The following is a 19,820-nucleotide window of genomic DNA, read 5'->3' as shown; positions in this document are numbered from 1 at the left end:
GCATCACTCTTGGGTATACTCAAAGTTGTCTTGAACTGGTGACGAAGATGAGGGAAGTGAAGGTTTTAGCAAGATGATGGGGTGAAGGGTAATATTTAACTTCACCTCATTCCTTTCTTCCATTTTGATGCTTCACATAGAAATTTTATGCAACATCTAAGGAGGAGGAGGAAGTTGAGGAGGAGGTGAACGTCAGAACTAAAGTGCTAGACAACTTAAACATGATGGTACAGGAGGGTGCTGCAAGTGTAATGTGGTGCAGGTTTTGTTAAAGAAAGATATATCTGTGAGATTTTTTAAATTAAGGAACAAACACAGGGAAATTTTAAAGAATAAAAGTAGGTTATATCATAATTAACAAAAATCTTAACACTGGAAGTCAGAAAAGGACAAAAAGTCCTGTGAATGAAAAAAAAATATTTAAAAAAGCCTAAAATTAATCTTAATTTTTAGTAATTATCAAATACATAAAAAAATCTTTGTACTATCCAAGATCATCAATTTTAAAAAACAGGAGTCAATCATATTTTATTGTCAGGAGATATATTTAATCAAGGAACATGGAAATTAAGCAACATAAAAATTGGAGAAAAACTTAGGCAGATATTAATTCAAACTCAGCATGGTTCTAGCTTTGATAATATATGTTATGGGGGCTTGGGTTGTGGCTCAGTGGTAGAGCACTCACCTAGCAAGTGAGAGGCCCTGGGTTTGATCCTCAGCAACACATTAAAATAAATAAACAAAATAAAGGTATTGTGTACAACTAAAAAAAAGGCCAAGTGGCCCGCAGAGGGGCAGAGCTTCCAATCACTCCTGCAAGGTAGGTGGACCTGCAACCCACCAGCAGAAGAGGAGCAGCGGCCTGCTGAGAGGCAGAGCCGCCCTTCCCCCGCGCCGGCAAGGTAGACGGAATTGTGACCATCCACAGAACAGGCCAGACCTGCAACCCACAGACAGAACAGGCCCAGTGGCCTGAGGAAGGGTAGAGCCGCCCCCCCCCCCCGCGCCTGCAAGGTAGGCGGACCTGAAACCCACTGGCAGAACAGCCCCAGAGGCCTGCAGAGGGCCAGTGCCGCTGCCTGCGCCTGCAAAGTAGGCAGAACTGCAAACACTGACAGAACAAGCCTAGCGGCCCGCAGAGGGACAGAGCCGCCGCCCGCGCCTGCAAGGTAGGCGGACCTGCTACCGACCGGCAGAGCAGGCCCAGCTGCCTGCCGGCGTGGTAGGCACATTGCCACAATTGGAGGAGGGGCAGAGCCACCGCCCGCGCCTGCGAGGGAGACTTTGCAACTATACAAGAACAATATAAATATATAGGGGGAAAATTCAATAGCACAACAGTTTCACCAAGTAGAAAGGAACGCGAACAGTATGAAGAGACAAGGAAAGAAAGGACCACAAGCAATGCAGGTCAACTCAACGTTAGAAGAGGTAATAGCTGCAGCAGATGGAATGTCAGATAAAGAATTCAGGATATACATGCTTCAGATGATCTGGAGTCTCAAGGAAGACATCAGACAGCAAAATCAGACAATGAAAGATCACTTCAACAATGAATTACATAAACAAATCCAAGAAGCAAAAGATCAACTATACAGGGAGATAGAGGTTATAAAAAACAAACAAACAGAAATCCTAGAAATGCAGGAAGCAATAAACCAACTTAAAAACTCAATTGAGAATACTACCAGCAGAGTAGAACACTTAGAAGATAGAACATCAGACAATGAAGATAAAGTATTTCAACTTGAAAAGAACATAGACAGCTCAGCAAGACTGTTAAGAAACCATGAGCAGAACATCCAAGAAATATGGGATAACATCAAGAGACCAAATTTAAGAGTCATTGGGATACAGGAAGGGACAGAGTTTCAAACCAAAGGAATGAGCAATCTATTCAATGAAATAATACGAGAAAACTTCCCAGACTTGAAGAATGAGACAGAATCCCAAATCCTAGAAGCCTACAGGACGCCGAATGTGCAAAATCATAAGAGACCCACACCTAGACACATTATAATGAAGATGCGCAACATACAGAATAAGGAGAGAATTTTAAAAGCTACAAGAGAAAGGAAGCAGATTACATTTAGGGGTAAGCCAATCAGGATAACAGCTGATCTTTCAACACAGACTCTGAAAGCTAGAAGATCCTGGAATAACATATTTCAAACACTGAAAGAAAATGGGTTCCAACCAAGAATTGTGTTTCCAGCGAAATTAAGCTTCAGGATGGAAGATGAAATTAAAACCTTCCACGATAAACAAAAGTTAAAAGAATTTGCAGCTAGAAAACCATCTCTTCAAAACATCCTTGGCAAAACATTACAGGAAGAGGAAATGGAAAATAACAATGAAAACCAACAGTGGGAGGTAGGACAGTAAAGGGGGGAAAAATAATCAAAGAGGAAAACAAACCACGTTTAGTAACATAAATAAACAAATATGGCTGGAAGAACAACCCATATCTCAATAATAACCCTAAATGTTAATGGCTTAAACTCACCAATTAAGAGACACAGGCTAGTAGAATGGATCACAAAACAAGACCCAACAATATGCTGCCTACAGGAGACGCATTTGATAGGAAAAGACATACATAGGCTGAAGGTGAAAGGTTGGGAAAAATCATATCACTCATATGGACTTCGGAAACAAGCAGGTGTGTCCATACTCATATCAAATAAAATAGATTTCAAGCCCAAGTTAATCAAAAGGGATAAAGAGGGACACTACATACTGCTCAAGGGAACCATACACCAACAAGACATAACAAACATAAATATATATACCCCAAACAATGGTGCAGCTATGTTCATCAAACAAACTCTTCTCAAGTTCAAGAGTCTAATAGACCACCATACAATAATCATGGGAGACTTCAACACACCTCTCTCACCACTGGACAGATCTTCCAAACAAAAGTTGAATAAGGAAACTATAGAACCCAATAACACAATTAATAACCTAGACTTAATTGACATATATAGAATATACCACCCAACATCAAGCAGTTACGCTTTTTTCTCAGAAGCACATGGATCCTTCTCAAAAATAGATCATATATTAGGTCACAGGGAAACTCTTAGACAATATAAAGGAGTAGAGATAATACCATGTATCCTATCTGATCATAATGGAATGAAACTGAAAATCAATGATAAAAGAAGGAAGGAAAAAGCATACATCACTTGGAGAATGAACAATAGGTTACTGAATGATCAATGGGTTATAGAAGACATCAAGGAGGAAATTAAAAAATTCTTAGAGATAAATGAAAACACAGACACAACATATCGGAATCTATGGGACACATTGAAAGCAGTTCTAAGAGGAAAATTCATTGCTTGGAGTTCATTCCTTAAAAAAAGAAAAAACCAACAAATAAATGATCTCATACTTCATCTCAAAATCCTAGAAAAAGAAGAGCAAAACAACAGCAAAAGAAGTAGAAGGCAAGAAATAATTAAAATCAGAGCTGAAATTAATGAAATCGAAACAAAATAAACAATTGAAAATATTGACAAAACTAAAAGTTGGTTCTTTGAAAAAATAAACAAAATCGACAGACCCTTAGCCATGCTAGCGAAGAGAAGAAGAGAGAGAACTCAAATTACTAGCATACGGGATGAAAAAGGCAATATCACAACAGACACTTCAGATATACAGAAGATAATCAAAAATTATTTTGAATCCTTATACTCCAATAAATTAGAAGATAGTGAAGGCATAGATAAATTTCTTAAGTCGTATGATCTGCCCAGATTGAGTCAGGAGGATATAGACAACCTAAACAGACCAATATCAATTGAGGAAGTAGAAGAAACCATCAAAAGACTACCAACTAAGAAAAGCCCAGGACCGGATGGGTATACAGCAGAGTTTTACAAAACCTTTAAAGAGGAACTAATACCAATACTTTTCAAGCTACTTCAGGAAATAGAAAAAGAGGGAGAACTTCCAAATTCATTCTACGAGGCCAACATCACCCTGATACCTAAACCAGACAAAGACACTTCAAAGAAAGAAAACTACAGACCAATATCTCTAATGAACCTAGATGCAAAAATCCTCAATAAAATTCTGGCGAATCGGATACAAAAACATATCAAAAAAATTGTGCACCATGATCAAGTAGGATTCATCCCTGGGATGCAAGGCTGGTTCAATATACGGAAATCAATAAATGTTATTCACCACATCAATAGACTTAAAAATAAGAACCATATGATCATCTTGATAGATGCGGAAAAAGCATTCGACAAAGTACAGCATCACTTTATGTTCAAAACTCTAGAAAAACTAGGGATAACAGGAACATTCCTCAATATTGTAAAAGCAATCTATGCTAAGCCTCAGGCTAGCATCATTCTGAATGGAGAAAAATTGAAGGCATTCCCTCTAAAATCTGGAACAAGACAGGGATGCCCTCTCTCACCACTTCTGTTCAACATAGTTCTCGAAACACTGGCCAGAGCAATTAGACAGACGAAAGAAATTAAAGGCATCAAAATAGGAAAAGAAGAACTTAAATTATCACTATTTGCAAATGACATGATTATATACCTAGCAGACCCAAAAGGGTCTACAAAGAAACTATTAGAGCTAATAAATGAATTCAGCAAAGTGGCAGGATATAAAATCAACACGCATAAATCAAAGGCATTCCTGTATATCAGCGACAAATCCTCTGAAATGGAAATGAGGACAACCACTCCATTCACAATATCTTCAAAAAAAATAAAATACTTGGGAATCAACCTAACAAAAGAGGTGAAAGACTTATACAATGAAAACTACAGAACCCTAAAGAGAGAAATAGAAGAAGATCTTAGAAGATGGAAAAATATACCCTGTTCATGGATAGGCAGAACTAACATCATCAAAATGGCGATATTACCAAAAGTTCTCTATAGGTTTAATGCAATGCCGATCAAAATCCCAACGGCATTTCTTGTAGAAATAGAGAAAGCAATCATGAAATTCATATGGAAAAATAAACGACCCAGAATAGCAAAAACAATGCTAAGCAGGAAGTGTGAATCAGGCGGTATAGCGATACCAGACTTCAAACTATACTACAGAGCAATAGTAACAAAAACAGCATGGTACTGGTACCAAAACAGGCGGGTGGACCAATGGTACAGAATAGAGGACACAGAAACCAATCCACAAAACTACAACTACCTTATATTTGATAAAGGGGATAAAAGCATGCAATGGAGGAAGGATAGCATCTTCAACAAATGGTGCTGGGAAAACTGGAAATCCATATGCAACAAAATGAAACTGAATCCCTTTCTCTCGCCATGCACAAAAGTGAATTCAAAATGGATCAAGGAGCTTGATATCAAATCAGAGACACGCCGTCTGATAGAAGAAAAAGTTGGCTACGATCTACATACTGTGGGGTCGGGCTCCAAATTCCTCAATAGGACACCCATAGCACAAAAGTTAATAACTAGAATCAACAAATGGGACTTACTCAAACTAAAAAGTTTTTTCTCAGCAAAAGATACAATAAGAGAGGTAAATAGAGAGCCTACATCCTGGGAACAAATCTTTACTCCTCACACTTCAGATAGAGCCCTAATATCCAGAGTATACAAAGAACTCAAAAAATTAGACAATAAGAGAACAAACAACCCAATCAACAAATGGGCCAAGGACCTGAACAGACACTTCTCAGAGGAGGACATACAATCAATCAACAAGTACATGAAAAAATGCTCACCATCTCTAGCAGTCAGAGAAATGCAAATCAAAACCACCCTAAGATACCATCTCACTCCAGTTAGATTGGCAGCCATTATGAAGTCAAACAACAACAAGTGCTGGCTAGGATGTGGGGAAAAGGGTACACTTGTACATTGCTGGTGGGACTGCAAATTGGTGCAGCCAATTTGGAAAGCAGTATGGAGATTTCTTGGAAAGCTGGGAATGGAGCCACCATTTGACCCAGCTATTCCCCTTCTTGGTCTATTCCCTAAAGACCTAAAAAGAGCATGCTACAGGGACACTGCTACATCGATGTTCATAGCAGCACAATTCACAATAGCAAGACTGTGGAACCAACCCAGATGCCCTTCAATAGATGAATGGATAAAAAAAATGTGGCATTTATACACAATGGAGTATTACTCTGCATTAAAAAATGACAAAATCATAGAATTTACAGGGAAATGGATGGCATTAGAGCAGATTATGCTAAGTGAAGCTAGCCAATCCCTAAAAAACAAATGCCAAATGTCTTCTTTGATATAAGGAGAGTAACTAAGAACAGAGTAGGGTCGAAGAGCATGAGAAGAAGATTAACATTAAACAGGGATGAGAGGTGGGAGGGAAAGGGAGAGAGAAGGGAAATTGCATGGAAATGGAAGGAGACCCTCAGAGTTATACAAAAGTACATACAAGAGGAAGTGAGGGGAAAGGGAAAAATAATACAAGGGGGACAAATGAATGTCAGTAGAGGGGGCAGAGAGAGAAGAGGGGAGGGGAGGGGAGGGGCGGGGGGATAGTAGAGGATAGGAAAGGCAGCAGAACACAACAGACACTAGTATGGCAATATGTAAATCAATGGATGTGTAACTGATGTGATTCTGCAATCTGTATATGGGGTAAAAATGGGAGCTCATAACCCACTTGAATCAAAGTGTGAAATATGATATATCAAGAACTATGTAATGTTTTGAACAACCAACAATAAAAAATAAAAAAAAAAATAAAGGTCATTGTGTACAACTAAAAAAATAAATACTTATAAATATATATATATATATATATATATATATTATGGAAACAGTATAAGAAACAAAATAAAATATTATGTACTGGTAAAATAAATGATGGAGTAGAAACATACATAATAAAACATTTTCTTGAAATAATACCTTTGCAAAATGTGTAAAGGTATAATTAAGAGAACCATAGAAATAAAAGATTACAGGAGGGGATTTAACAAACTTCTCTCAGAAATCAAGAGGTCCAGGAGAGAAACAGAGTGTTATTAAAGATTACATGGTCTTATAAATGTACTCTATATACTAATTTTATTTATATGTAAATATGTAATCTGTCATGTATTCAGATACATATAACCATATCTAATGAAAATAATATTAATAAGTGTGAAATCCTTTGTAGAGTTGCACATTGAACAAAAAGTGAACACGATTTTTTGAACAATACACAAAATTTTGTGCCAAACTATTTGATAAAAGTATTTCAATAGATTCTTAAAGCAATACAAAAGATTCCCCCTTTTTTTATATGAGAACATAGGACTATATTCTTGCATACACAAAACTGTCATTTTAAAACCTTGAATATTCAGATGGTTGCCAAGTTGGTTTATCTCTCTAATCTCTAATCTCTATTTCTCCTAATCTCTTTTGAAACCAGATTTATATAACTCCCTGCCTATTTCACATGTTCACTTGAGTACTTAACAAATACCTCAAACACAGTATGTCCAAAATTCTACTTTTGGAATATTAATGAAACCAGTTCTACACACATCTTACTTCACCTGGGAAGATGGCAATCAAAGTGTTCTTTTGCTGAAATGTGAATTTTGAGTCATGTCTTTCTCCATATTCTGAACCTTATTTATAAATCCTTTCTGGTTGCATTCTCTAGGAGACACACTCAGAGGTGGAGATACTCTGCAGGGGAGAATGCACGCCTTCCTGGGAGCACCAGCAATGGAGAAGTGAATAATTGAAAAGTAGAAAGGAGCAAGAGAAGAGGCCAACTGGAATGTAGTTGCAATTTTGTCCTCAGCCAATTTCACTGAGTGAATTGGTGCAGAAATTGCCCTTCAGAGATTCCTTCCCGACACAGCACCATCCATCAGTAGGACTAGTGGGATCAGAACACTCCCAACAACATCCACTGCGCTGTGTTCACTTCAGTAACAGAGCTCCCTGTCCCCTTAATATTTACTGATACGCAAGAGCGACCATAAGATTTTGAACCATAGATCACATAATTTTACTCTTCTGCTTAAGTTCACTGATGATTTCCAATGATACTCCAAGGTCTTTTCAACTATGTAAAAGAAGAAAAAAAATCTAAAGCAATGCTTGTGTGAAGCAGAATTCCTCCCATAAAAGAAAATTTGACCCAATGTAAAGAAATGAGGCTCTAAAAATAGTTTATAGACAATTAATTTAATGCATTGAGAGTTTATTTATTTTGGTGTATATGAAGAATAGCATTCTCTATGAGTTCGTCTTCCCAACAAAAGATAAGAGTAGAATTTCAAACAGCAAAAGTCATAATGAATGATTTAAAAGGAAAAAAAATCTTAGTTGAAATAAACTCTTAACTTTTCCTTTCAGGATTTGTGTGATGTAGATCTCAGTGCTAGTCAAATGATATACCTACAGTTTGGTGAATTCTTAAAAGCAACATTTACTCAGCTTGGTTCCTAAATCGTGTTACTCATTTGTTATGTTGAGTTCACATAGCAGAGTTTGATCACAGATGACAAAGGTAAAAGTTTGAAAGCAGCTGTTTCTGTTTCTTCATGTAGGTATCAAACTGCTTATATCTTGAAATTTTTTAAAAAAATTTTTGGCTTAGAATAATAGCCATATTGCCCAAAGCCCTACACAGGCTTAATGTAATTCCTATTAAAATTCCAATGACATTCTTCATAGAAATAGAAGGAGCACAACTTTTCATTTCTCTAGTTGTACAAGATGTATCATTGTACCATATGTGCAGTCATACATGTATTTAGGGTAATGATGTCCATATCATTCCACCATCTGTAAAAATGCATTCTTTGGTCATATATACTTAATTAGAATAAATAAATAAATAAATAAATATTTTTTTAAAAGAAAGAAATAGAAAAAGGCACACGCATACATTGCTGGTGGGACTGCAAATTGGTGCAATCACTATGGAAAGAAATATGGAGATTTCTTAGAAAATTTGGAAAGAAACCACCGTTTGACTCAGTTATCCCACTCCTCAATTTATACCCAAAGGAATTAAAATCAGCATACCACAGTGACACAGCCACTTCATTCTTTATAGCAGCTCAATTAACAATAACTAAGCTATGTAACCACCTAGGTGCCCTTCAGCAGATGAATGAATAGAGAATATGTGATACACATATATGTATACATAATGAAACAGTCTTCAGCCTTAAAGAAGATTGAAATTATGGCATTTGCCAGTTAATGGATGGAACTGAAGACTATCATGCTAAGTGAAATAAGCCAATCCCAAAAAACCAAAGGGTGAATGCTCTCTCTGATAGGTGGATGTTAACACATAATAAGGGAAGGGGAAGGAAGAATTTCTATTCATTGGATTAGACAAAGGGAAATGAAGGAAAGGAAAGGGGATGAAAATAGGAAAGACAGGATAATGAACTGAACATAATTTTCCTATGTTCATATAAGAAAACATGACCAGTGGAACTCCACATCATGCACAACCACAAGAATGGGATCCTAATTAGAATAAGTCATACTCCATGTATGTATAATATGTTAAAATACACTCAACTGTCATGTATATCTAGAAAGAATAAATAAAATATTTTTAAATAATGAAGTATGATACTTTATGTATAACATAAAGTTGACCATCTTTATCATTTAAAATGTACAGCTCAGTATAGTTAAATATAGTCACTTTTTTGTGCAACCAATATCCATAACTTTTCCTCTCATAGAATCAAAAGTTTATACCCCTCAAATTACTTCCCATTTGCCCCTCTCCCCGCCCCCAGCAACAAGCATTGTACTTTCTGTTTCTATGAATTTGGCTACTCTAGAGACCTCATATAAATGGAATTATATAGTGTTTGTCTTTTTGTTACCAGTTTATTTTACTTAGCTTAATGTCTTCAATATTCTCCCATGTTATATCATGTCAGAATTTCCCTTCCTTTGTGGCTGAATAATATTTCTTTATATATATTTGTATCTCTACATATCATGTTTTTTTTTTTTTCAAATCCATCAATTGAAGGACATTTGGGTTGCTTTTATCTCTTGACTGTTGCAAATAAATCTGCTATGAGCAGGGTGTTCAAAAACAACAAAACTTCTTGGTTAAGGATAATGCTTGTTCTAAAAAATTTCCTATGTGTGTGTGTATATATATATTTGGGGATGCAAATCAGGTCAAGATTGCGCCTGGCACTTTGCCAGGAGTGGTTTGTGAAGTAACGCCAGTGAGTCATTAAGATGATGAGGATTCCTTAATGACTGACTGATGTATCTAGATGATGTTAATTAAGTTAAGCTGTGTGTAATTAGTTGGATATATGTACCTCTGCTGTCCTGCAGAAAAGCGGCTCCTACTACCTTGGGTCCCCGCTACTTTGAGTTCTCACTCAGTTCCCGCTGAGTTCACTTGCAATAAAGTAGTTCCCATTTCAACCTTGAAGTTACTTGTCACTTTGCCCAGCCAGACTGTGGCAATATATAAAATCTGGAAATTCTTTTAGAGGTGGATTAACAGAATTTATATGAACTAGGAGCAGTGTTGCATGCTTGCAATCCCAGCTACTTGGAGAAGGGCAAGTTTGAGGACAGTCTACACAATTTAGTGAGACCTGGTCTCAACAGGAAAAATTAAAAAATCTGGGGTGTAGCTTAGTGGTAAAGCACTTGCTGAGCATGTGCAAGGTCCTGAGTTTAATCCCCAAATACTCAACACTGAAAAGAAAGAAAAAGAAAAGGAAAGAAAAGGAAAAAGAAAGAAGAGAAAAAGTAAAAGATCTACATGATCTGGGGTAACTTCCTTTTTCCGATCTTCTTTCCTCAACATGGACTCTGCTCAGCAACATTAGATAGTTGTTATTTTAGGTCACATTGTTTTGTACTGTTTCTCTTTATAAGGTACTTTTTCGCACTTATTACTTAACACCATTCTCTTCTTCAAATCTTTGTTCAAATCTTACTTCTCAAGAAAGGTTAGCTTTATATTATTATTTATTACAACACTCTATGCTCTTAATCTCCCCTAACATTTGTTTTTTCCCCCTTTGTAAACTTTATCCCTTTAACTAGTACTAGTCTATTTAGTTTATTTTTGTCCACCCTTCTCCCCCATTCTCCCTACGTAGACCCCTACCTCCAAATGTCACCTCTGATATCCCCTCTAATTTTGGATTAAAGCTTTGATTCTGAAAAGACTTTCAAGATGCAAAAGTATATTCCAGATTTGATCATATAAAAATGTAATGTATATGTGTGTAATAGTTTGTATGCTTAGAAATATCTGTATGTTAACAAGAGAAGACAAGACCCACTGTCCACTGGCTACTTACCTGTAGGAATCCTACTTAGTCTATGACAATGTCTGTAGTGACAACTAGTGCCCAACTTCATTGCCTAATTCAAGTTCACTTCCCCAGCAGTGGGTCATGAGACCAGGATTCACACGCAAGTTTTGTTTTGTTTTGTTTTAATTATAGCAAAGTTCCCAGGGAAGCCACGGAGAAGTGAGATAGCTCAATGAGGAAGAGGAAGAAGTTAATCACGGGTGCATTGTCGGACATGCCCAGCTTCAGGATGACCATTTAGTGAAGCCCTGTGTTATGGTTTAGATTTGGAATGTCCCGCAGAAAGCTAATGTGTCAAGCAAGGAAGCCATGTTCAGAGATTAAAATACTGGATCATGTGGGCTCTGACCTCATCAGTGGGTTAATCTATCTGATGGGTTCATAACTTGAATGGATTTATGGGGAGGTGGTGAAAATAACATGTAGGGAGGCGTGCTGGAGGAACAGGCCTCTGGGTATGTGCCATTGGGAATTTTATCTGTCCCTGACTCCTTTCAGACTCTCCCTCTCTGCTTCCTGGCTACCAAAAGCAAAGAGCCTTTCCTCTACCACACCCTCTGCCAGGAGTTTTCTACCTCTGAGCCTGCTGACCAGGGACTGAACCTCTAAAACTGTGAGCCAAAATAAATTTTTCCTCCTCTAAGTTGTTCATGTCAGATATTTTGGGCATAGTAACAAAATGCTCACTAATACACCCTGAAATACAAAATACATCTGAGTGTTTGTCTAGCCAGGAATCAAGATAACAAAGATTCTTAATACATAAAAGTAAATTTCTAGCCATGGAGATGGCACACACCTGTAATCCCTGCAGTTCTTAAGGCTAAGACAGGAGGATCAAAAGTTCAAAGCCAGCCTCAGCAACTTGGCAAGAGCCTCTCTTTAAACAATTTTTTTTAAAGGGGACTGGGGATGAGGCTCAGTGGCTAATCACCCCTGGGTTCAATCCATATTGAAAAAAAAAAAAAGGAAATCTTTGCCTATTCTGAACATGGTACCCGTGAGTAGGGTGGGCATATATTCATGGTCACTTCTGTCCAGGCAAAGAGAGTCTAATAGGCCACAATTAGTCCTCTAAAATGTATGCCAGCTGCAGCTGTTGGAAACAGAAGATACAGACATTCCAGGAATAAGTACTCAAAAACATTAAAAGGTATCTGAGGACATCTATTTAGAGCACTGAAAGCATCTACTACATCCCTCTGAAAAGGAATTGGTTTGATGGGTCAGCAAATTACAGTACTCTAGAGTCTATGGAGGTGCAGGGGGCAATTCCAGATTGGAGGCCTGAGTAACATAACTCTCATTGGGACTGGCTGCTGAAAGAGTTAGAAGGAAGTAACACAGAAAGAAAATTGCACAGTACTAAAATTTGTGCGAAGCTAGACATGAACAATGCACTGTTCATTCCTGTGATCTCTACATTTTTCTGCACCCCACGAAAATATTGATGTAGTCACCTTCTCTCAAAATTCATAAATTTCAATTATATTCCCTGTTAAATTACCTGTAAGAACATCATCCATATTGGACTGGGCATTTGGAAATCCTAGAACCATTTTCACAAATTAAAACAGAGTCTTAAAAAGTTAGTTAGCCTAGTGTTTCATAAATGCTGGAAATGTAATGATACTACAAGCAAGCCAAAAAAACTTTTTATTTATTTACTTAAGGAATCTACCAAAGTGTCCAATTTGTTCAGTGAATTGTGGCTAATGGGAGATGCAGTAAAGTCTCAAATTACTAACTCCAAGCTTCATTTCTTTCTGCTTGCACTACCTGCTGAATGGAAGGAATGGAAAAGAACATTGCAGTGGAGATGGGCAAAACAAAATGTGGAAAAATAATTACAGAGGATATATAATTGCAAAACAAAAAATTTAAAAAAATGGATACTTACAATTTGTCTCTACTTCTGTTTTGATCAATTGCTACCAATCAAGGTATGGGGATATGTTGAATAGATTTTATTTTTGTTGTAGAAAACTCAAAACCCATCAATTGATTGATTGATTTGCTTCTTTGTTAAGAATTGCAAGGAAGGTTGTATTAGGGACCTGGACAGGTGATTTTGAACATTCTTTAACTATAGTATTAATCAGAATTTTGCTGTTGTGACAAATACCTATGAGAAATAACTTAAAAGACGAGACTTATTTTGGCTCATGGTTTCAAATGTTTCAGTGTATGATCTACTCACTCCTCTGGGCCTGCAGGTGAAGCAGAATGTCACAGTAGAAGGGTGTGATGAAGAGAAAATTTTCATCTCATAAGGAGCCAGGAAGGGGAGGGGGGCAGGAAGCAGCAGGGGTTAAGATAAATCCTTCCAGGTCATGCTTCCAGTGATCTACTTCTCCCAACTGGGTCCCGCTTCCAATAATCTATTCAAATCATTAATCCATCAAATGTATCAACCCACTAATGAGGTTAGATAACTCATGATTCTATCATTTCCTGAAACCTTACCTCTGGACCTTGCTATACCAGACCTTTAAGTACATGAGCTTTTGAAGGACATTTTATAGTCAAACCATAATAACTATAATGACCTTGTCCTTTGTAATTTTAATATTGCAAGGAGAAAAATTTTAATATAAAAATAAAACATAATGGATAGCAATCCAGATTTTTTTTAAATACAGCACAATAATAAAATTAAACCAGGAAAAGACATCTATTTTAGAAAAGCAGTGATCAGGTGAAGCTGCCTGAAGTATTTTTAAAATAGGAAGAAATTTTAAAACAAATAGGGGTAAACACTATTCACAACCCTTTATCCATGGCTACCGAAGTCACTAGTATATTTTGAAACTCCAAACCTGAACTTCTGTGATTAAAATATTTTTTATGCTATAAGTAGAGTTGTTAGGAACCAATTCTTATAAATTGAAGCAATAATGTCCTTAAAACAAACACTTGCCTTATTTCAGACCTTCAAAATGACAACAAATCAAGAAAACTATACCATTCTAGAGACTCACTTAGAGTAGAAGCAAATAATGATCAAAACTATAGAAAAAACTTTTTGGAAGTTTTGTTCAACCAACTCTTTCAGAACTGAGTGGTTTTAGATGAAAATGCCTCTGCACTTTTCTTAGAAGCTTTACTACTCATCAGAAAAATGAGTGTTTCTATAAAATTTGACCAAAGAGCAGCCTAAAAATTTTACGAGTAATGACTACTCCATTGGTAATAATGTGAACTATAAACAACTCCTAAGTGCTTATAATTGAATAAAAAGTGAGATGCATTGCTATTTTTGCTTCTTTTGCCTTTTTGTTTTTTTCGTTTTGTTCATGGACTTTCAAATGTTAAAATAAGTTTGCAATTGTGGAATAAATGAAGATTCTTTGTGAATTTGTTTGCTAAAATTTGGTTCATGTTTCTTTATGTTCTGAAAAACACTGAACTTCTATTCTTTATTTTACATTAGGCTCTGATCATATTTTGGTTATAAAAGTACTCTGGTATTTTAAATTATGTTTTGAAATCTTTCATCTTTATCACTAAATGTTTGCCAAAATGCATCTTATTTCTTCCTTTAGTGTTTGGTAGAATTCACCAGTGAGATTGAGTCTAGGCCTGGAGTTTTCTTACAAAACTATTTAAATATGACATTTCTTTAATAGTTATAAACTTCAATGTTTCATTTCTTCTTTATTTAAAATTATACACATACACACACATTTATATCACAATTATATGTATCAAACATCTAAACTTTTAATGTTATACAGTCATCATTATGTTTATAATTTCTGAGGTGAATTCATTTGGAATTAAAGCTGTATTAGAACACCTTTTTTATGGGCTCATCATGTGTATTAACATTTTCATGTAACATAATTTTGATTTTGTTTATTCTATTTTCTATTTTATCACTTTCCAATTTAAAAAAGAATGCATTATTCCATGTTTTGCTTAATATTCTCTTTTTCTTTAGTGATATTTAGTGTTTACTATTTTCTTATATTTGTGTTGGTTATACTTTCTAAGTACAGTTTTGCTCCTGACAGCCACTTTAAATATGTAGTAATTTTGATATTAAGCATTTAAATTATTTTTTCTACTTTTAATCATCTGAAGTTTATTTAGAAGTGCATTTTTTAATGACTGAACATTTGGGACATTTTTAGTTATCCTTTTTTATTTAATTTCAGTTTGATTTCACATCAGGAAAATCAATGGATCCTTTTAATTTTCCTAAATTTTAAAATAGGTGAGAACTATTTTCAGTTCAACTTGGGGTCAACCATGATAAATGTTACATGACTATGTGAAAATAAAAGATACAGTCCAATGTGATAAACAAACACTTTATTTTATCATGCAGTGAATATCCATAAATGGGATTCCTTATCATTTTCCTTTTATTTTTCATTCTTGTATAGGTGGAAAGCAAAGGAGCTGGGTGAAGTTCTGGGATTAAAAAAAAAAATGGTTTCTGACTTTCATTTCCCTGAAAAGATTTTTTTCCTTACTTTTTAAAGGTTATTTTGTTATATACAGGACTTTTAACTGGTGGTTATTTCTCTCAGCACTTTGAAAATACTATTCTTTTGTCTACTGACATTCAGTGTGTCTTTGGAGATGTCAGCTGCCTGTCTTGTATGTTGCCATTAGAAAGTAACCAACCCCACCTTACCCCCATCTCAGCTACTTTTAAGATGCCCTTTTGTATTTTGTTTTTGACAGTTGGACTGTGATGTTCTTAGTTGTACTTTTTCTTTGTGTATTTGCTGCTCAAAAATGGCTGAGCTTCCACAATCTCTAAATTCATGTCTTTCTTCAATTTTGTTAAATTGTTAGCCCTTGTATAATCAAATATATTTTTGTATATTGTACTCCATTATCTACCCCCTCCCCAATTTCTCTTCTGGAACTCTAATTATACATATTACAGGTATTTTCACATTCGTTTCTATGTCTCTAAATCATTTTCCATATTATTAAACACTTTGATTCTATTCAATTTCTTAAAATCTATATTCATTTTTGCCCCCTGTACATAACTAGATCTTAGCTACTGTTTGACAGAGTCATGGAATTTTGTGGTTTTTCAATTATAAGATTTCGTTTTAGTATTCAAACTTTCTAGATATCTACTAAAATTCTAAAATTGGCTTTTTTTTCTTGAACATATTAAGTGTAGTTAATTTGCTTCAACCAATTCTATTGCATACATTAACTATTCTGTTTTTGATCATGTAAACATTTTCTCAATGTTTCTGTTAATCTTCATTGATTTTCAGATATCACTTATGCAAAATATATATGTCCTTTAATATTTATATCTCTTCTGCAGAGAATACTTATATTTATTTCATGAAAAAAATTATGTGCTAGACTTTCACAACATTCTTCACAATTTTAGCAATATTATTTAGAACTTAAATACATTTAAGCTGGTATTCAAATCCTGTGAGGGTCAGACTATTTTTTATTCCTGCTTTCTCTTGGACTGAACTTGTAAAAGTTTCAAACTATATTTCTCCATAGTGTCACATGTCTCTGATCCCAGTGACCTGGGAGTCCAAGACCGGAGGATTTCAATTGTGGGCCAGTATCAGCAACTTAGACCCTCAGCAACTTAGCAAGGCCTTGTATCAAAATAAATGCAAAAGGCTAGTGAGATAGCTCAGTTGTAAACATTAAACAACAAGAACAACAATAACTATACTGTTATTTTAAGTTGTTTACTAGTTGACTTCCTTCCTTCAATTTTTATTGGATAGTAGAATCTTCTTCTATTCACCTAGATCAGGAATAGGCAAATAAAATTTTCTTCTACCTAGAGAAAGAGGCAAGTTTGGGTACCACTTGTTCCTGTAGATAAAGTTATATTATTGGGACACAGCCATGACCATTAATTTTCCTAATGTCTATGACTCCTTTCTTGCTACAGTGTTATCTGAGTTGAAAGGTTATGTCAGAGAATTTATGAACTATGAGGCCTAAAATCTCTGTTGTTTAAATCTGTATAGAAAAAGTTTGTAGATCCTCTGTTTGACAGGTGATCTCATCTACAGAAAAGCAAATAACCCAAGTGCTGTGTAATTTCTCTTGGTTTTCTTTATCTGTGAAATACTGATTTGCATGTTCTCCACTGCCTTATTAGTACTCTATATTCTTTGTTGTTTTGTTTTGTTTTTGTTACCAGGGATTGAACTCAGGAGCCCTTGACCATTGAGCCACATTCCCAGGCCTATTTTATATTTTATTTAGAGACAGGCTCTCACTGAGTTGCTTAATGCCTCACTTTTGCTGAGACTGGCTTTGATCTCACAATCCTCCTGCCTCAGCCTCCCCAGCTGCTGGAATTACAAGAGAGTGCCACCACGCCCAGCCTCTATGGTTTTAAAATGAAGTTCTCCCTCTACCCACTTGCTCACAATTTATCCAGTGTCTCTCAGAGGGATTGTCATTCAAAATGCTTAGTCTAACATTTTCCAGAGAAATCACCTTCCAAGACCCTAGAAGAAGAAACAGAGGGAATTACTGCATCAGGGAAGCATTCAATGTTATTCTACACACAAACATGTGTAAAGCATGACTTAGAAATCCATCTGGTAATACAATGAAGGCAAACTTTTCTCCTGAGAAATTAAAACTCATTTGTAAATTATGGCATAATAATATATTATACATTATTTAATTCTCTCACAATAGGTAGAATGTGGTGATCATACTGATTTGGCTAAGGAATATCATATCTGGGAATTGTGAAATCCAAGAAATCCTTTATAAATATTTGTTTATATAAACTTCAGAAATTTTCATGAGTGTTTAGTCTTATCAATGTGACTTATCAATGTGACTGTCAAAACCATGCTCCTATAAGTTTCTAAGCTTAAATTTTCTGAGCCTGAATGCCCTTGTCCTTACAAAGTGAGTTTAATAAAATTTTAAGAATGAACTTGAGAATTAACTGAAATAACTTACACGACATTCCACAAGAGCATCAGTTCCCATATTATTTTATGTGATTTGAAATAAGATGAAGGAAAACTGGCCACTGCCCAGTTGCAAATTAGAATTTCTGGGAGATAATGCTCACCCAGTCATTTTTCCCACCTAAAACCCTGACTAATTAGTTGCAGATCTGGTATTCAGCTGAGGTAGCCCCAAATGAATCCTCTGCTCATCCAGGGTTAAGCACCATTTAAAAAAAAAAAAAAGGAATTTCAAGTTACAAAGATCTAGGTTTAGACTTTACAACCATTATTTGTGTGTTACCTTAGTCCAATTTCATTTTTTAATTCCATTTCCAAATTTTTAAAGCATAGATAACATGATTTGCTAATTGCATAAAATTTTTAAGAAATTAAAACATGAGATACATCAGTTTTTGATATGCAGTCCTCTAGCCTGCGACCCGCGCTGGCTTCATGAAAGAAGGTTCGAATTGTGAGCAAAACGCTAGGGAATTTTAAATTAAAGAGACAAGACTCTAATTACCTTTTAAACCAGCTCCAGGATGGCTTCTCCTAGTTCCAGCCTCCAGCCACCTAATGCGGTATCACACTTTACTGAAGAGGCTAGTGAGAAAGAGAACAAGCCAGGGAGTGGGCTTTTATTGGGGAACAAAAAATTCCAGATTAAATCCCATCCAATGAAGGTTAAAGGGGGCAGCATCCCAAGGTCAGGGGTGATGATTGGGTCTTGGGGCAGTGGCTAGACACGCCTCTGCACAGACAAGCCCTCAGACCTGGAGAAGGGTGGGGAAAGCTCTGACACAGCTGTGTCTAAGCGCCTGTCACCCAGCCAGGGAGGTAACTCAAATCACGTGTGAGGATGGCCTCCCACACAGTCCTCAGTAAATTGAAGCTCTTATTATTTTTTTTCTTTTACAACTAGTACTTAAGTTTCCATCACTCTATATTTCTATCTTGATCATTCTCCTAAGCTCTAGATTTCCCTAGAGCTTTTGCAGGGCTGCTTAGTTCTCATTATTCTTTTCTGCATTTAATTGTCATTTTTCTTAACCAGCAAAGCTAAAGTAGCCTATTGTACAAAGTGCTTTTTCATTTCTTTAGTCCATTTTTTATTTGTCATATAACTTAATCACCTACAAAAAAATTTTTATTTATGTATTACTTTGATATCTCACTGTGTAATAGGAGATGTATGAATTTTTCATTTTTTTACCCAACCCTAGAATAGATCATGGTTCAGCAGGTATTTGATTTATATATATATATATATATATATATATATATATATATATATATATATATATAAAATATATATGAAATATTCAAGTACAGAACATAAAATTTGCTAACTCTGTATAAAATTATTTATCTTATCTCAGTTTTGTCTGCCTGCATGCCAATATCTGGAAACTTTTATATATTTTAGTTGTAGTTGGTCACAACATCTTTATTTTATTTATTTATTTTTATGTGGTGCTGAGGATTGAACCAAGGGCCTCTCATGTGCTAGGTGAGTACTAGGCAAGTGCTCTACTACAAAGCCACAACCCCAACCCATGGAAAGT

At 35.7% G+C, this 19,820-nt stretch overlaps 1 non-coding gene across 1 annotated transcript; it reads left to right on the top strand.

Moving 5' to 3' along the window:
* Window positions 1-658: 658 nt before the first annotated feature.
* On the top strand, window positions 659-730 carry Trnaa-agc (transfer RNA alanine (anticodon AGC)). Its single transcript has one exon. It is a non-coding gene; the product is annotated as a tRNA-Ala (tRNA).
* Window positions 731-19,820: the final 19,090 nt, after the last annotated feature.

This window comes from Marmota monax, unplaced genomic scaffold (assembly GCF_021218885.2).
Source record: "Marmota monax isolate L192 unplaced genomic scaffold, Marmota_monax_Labrador192_F-V1.1 WCK01_AAM20220418_F8-fsc00011, whole genome shotgun sequence".
Taxonomy (NCBI): domain Eukaryota; kingdom Metazoa; phylum Chordata; class Mammalia; order Rodentia; family Sciuridae; genus Marmota; species Marmota monax.
This window is presented reverse-complemented; position numbering and strand designations above follow the sequence as displayed.